Consider the following 3,043-nt stretch of genomic DNA (forward strand, 5'->3'; position numbering starts at 1 on the left):
GTGGCTTAAAATTCAATTCCTGAAAAATCATTCAGATGTGATGTATAGACCATCAAATGCATGATGAAACTAATTCCTGATGTTAGAATGAAAACACCTGCTTAGTCACCAAAAATTATCTATCCTGTTAACAAGTTATGTGTTGTAATGCAAATTAATATAATCTTAGGCATTTCACTTGCTTTTGGAAGGCAGTGGTGCTCCTAGAAAAGCTACAGCAGATGAAAACAAGAGTATTCCAAGATTTTTGTGTATAAACACTGGCTCAGAGAAGGAAAAAAAGAACACAGTGAAACACGGTTGGGTTCACTGAATTTATGTAACAACTAAGCTGATTATTCCTAAACATCTTTATCTCTGGTCTACTCTTCAGTGAACACTCTTCTTAAAGTTTTGTTTTTAGAAATAGAGCATGACTCCCAAGTACCACTCAGGTGTGTAGAAAGGTTTTTTGACAAGACTTCTAGGATGAAAATTTATGTTGGAAAGTTGTAGCTTCATAATTCCTACAGTACTGACTGACCAACTTTCAATCTTTGACATCAGATACCACAACAAATAAAATATAACCTGGATTCCTGAAAAAGAAATGTGGCTGACTCTCTGTTATAAGAAACAGGTTTGAATTAAGATTAACTTGGGCAAAAAACTAAAAGTATTCTGATTTTAATGAAAAGTTGTACCTCAGATGATTATTAGGAAATCAAGCCAATGTTTGTGAATAAAGGTTATAGAATCTCGTATGGAACTATATTACTTTAGGTATACAACACGCGTGCATGCTAAGACACTTCAGTTGTGTCTGACACTTTGTGACCCTATGGACCACAGTCCATCAGAATCCTCTGTCCATTGGATTCTCCAGGTAAGAATACTGGAGTGGGTTGTTGTGCCCTTCTGCAGGGGGGTCTTCCCAACTCAGGGATCAAACCTGTGTCTCTTATGACTCCTGCATTGGCAGACAGATTATTTATCTCTATTGCCACCTGGAAACAGGTGTGCATTAAATATAGACGTAAATAAGGATATAGATACAGATAGGCAAAGAAATTGACATTCTAGGCCTTGAAGTATAAAGAGTTAATTTCATTGTTTCATTGATATTGAGATTTATGTTGACATTTTAATCATGAATTATGCCTCTGCATCAGTCCTGTGAACAAGCCTTGATAAATAAATTTAACCTTATTTTGCAAATGAAGAAACCGAAGCCTTGCAAGTTGAAGTATCCTACTAAATTCTACTACCACTAGAATATAGTAGTAGAGCTGGATTTAAACTAAAATCTGAATAATTTAGGGGATCAAAAGACTATGGACATGGGTTGTAGGTATTTCATTAAAGAAAATCATCCCAATTTTCAATATATACAACAGATTTTCTTTGTCACCAAATGGGAAATTAATTTGAAGAAGAGTCCAAGTCAGTTCTTGTGTGTCTTTTGACTCCAAGGCCTCACACCCCCATGGCCCTGAAGCACGGCTGTTAAGACGATGGCCCTCTTTGGCGCCATGGGAGGACTGGGCTCACCACCTGGCCAGGCAGTGCAGGCAGGCTATGAGATGACAGTGCTGGTGTGGAACACCTCCTCCAGGCTGTCCTCAGAGGGCCCCAGCCCACGTGATAGAGGGTGATGTACAGCAGATGGCCGATGTCGCAAGACTATGGCTGGGAAGAATGCCATCATCGTGCTGCTGGGCACCAGTGGTGATCTCAGTCCTGCCACACTGATGTCTGAGGGTGCCTGGAACACTGTGGGCCCATAACGCCCCATGACATGAGCCTTGACCTTCCTACTGTGGGACCCATTCAAGGTGCCCCCAAGACTGCAGGATGTGACCAATGACCACAGTCGGATGCGCAAGATACCGCAGGAGTCAGGCTGGAGGTTCATGGCTATGATGCTACCACATGTAGGAGAACAGCTGCTGAATGGGGCCCCTACTCAGTGACCCTGAATGAATGAGGGCCCTCAAGTTCATCTCCAAACATGAACTGGGCCATTTCAGGCTGTGCTGACTCACTGCCAATGAGCACAATGGGAACAGCAACTGCTACTCCCATCAGCACCAACTCTTTCTTGGAGGACAGCACCCAATCAGTCTTGAACCAAGAACTTCAAATTAAAAAAAAAAAAAGAGCCCCAAAATTCAGTTAGTACCTTCCTTTTGTAACTAGTACCTAGACAAAGCAAACTCTTGAATCTCATGCTATTCAGTAGCCCCAGAAATATAATATCTATTGATAATAGATTTTGCCAGTTTCTTACAGTCAATTTATCACCATGGTTGACAATATTAAATGTGATATCCCATGCATTAAATGAGTCCTCCAGATGATCAGAGTGAAGCCTGTGGGGAGGAGGAACACACTCTATTAGTTACCTTTTTTTCTAACACAGAGCTGGCATCAATATCTTCAGAGTATTTGCTGCCATGCATAGCTTAGCTTCATCTGCACCAAAACACTTATTTTTCTTTCTTTATGCTCAGTTTGGTTCTTAGTTCAGCTAGACATTTTTTTTTCTTTCTTCCCCAGCAATAGACATCAGTGGTTTGGTTACAGATTTTAAGTCTCAGAAGCACAAGTACAATACTTTTTCAGTGAATACACAAGACAAAGAAATATTCATAGCAGTTAATAGATTTCTCCAAATTCTACATGTAGTCTGGCTCTAATCCACAAAGGTCAAAGGCTTCCCTGTAGTTAGTAAAGCAGAAGTAGATGCTTTTTCTGGAATTCCATTGCTTCCTCTATGATCTAGCGAATGTTGGCAATTTGATCTCTTGTTCCTCTGCCTTTTTAAAACCCAGCTTGTACACCTAGACATTCTTGGTTCACGTACTGTTGAAGCCTAGCTTGAAGGATTTTGAGCATAGCCTTACTAGCATGTGAAATGAGCACAATTGTCTGGTAGTTTGAATGTTTTTTGGCACTTCCCTTCTTTGGGATTGGAATGAAAACTGAGCATTTCCATTCCTGTGGCCACTGCTGAGTTTTTCAAATTTGCTGACATATTGAGTGCAGCACTTTAACTGGTGCT

General features: G+C 40.5%; 1 pseudogene; it reads left to right on the plus strand.

The window, feature by feature from the left end:
- The first annotated feature begins 1,487 nt into the window (after positions 1 to 1,487).
- On the plus strand, positions 1,488 to 2,127 carry LOC129547344 (flavin reductase (NADPH) pseudogene; annotated as a pseudogene).
- The last annotated feature ends 916 nt before the right edge of the window (positions 2,128 to 3,043 follow it).

This window comes from Moschus berezovskii, chromosome 22 (genome assembly GCF_049115385.1).
Source record: "Moschus berezovskii isolate FMDL1 chromosome 22, NW_MosBer_1.0, whole genome shotgun sequence".
NCBI classification, from domain to species: domain Eukaryota; kingdom Metazoa; phylum Chordata; class Mammalia; order Artiodactyla; family Moschidae; genus Moschus; species Moschus berezovskii.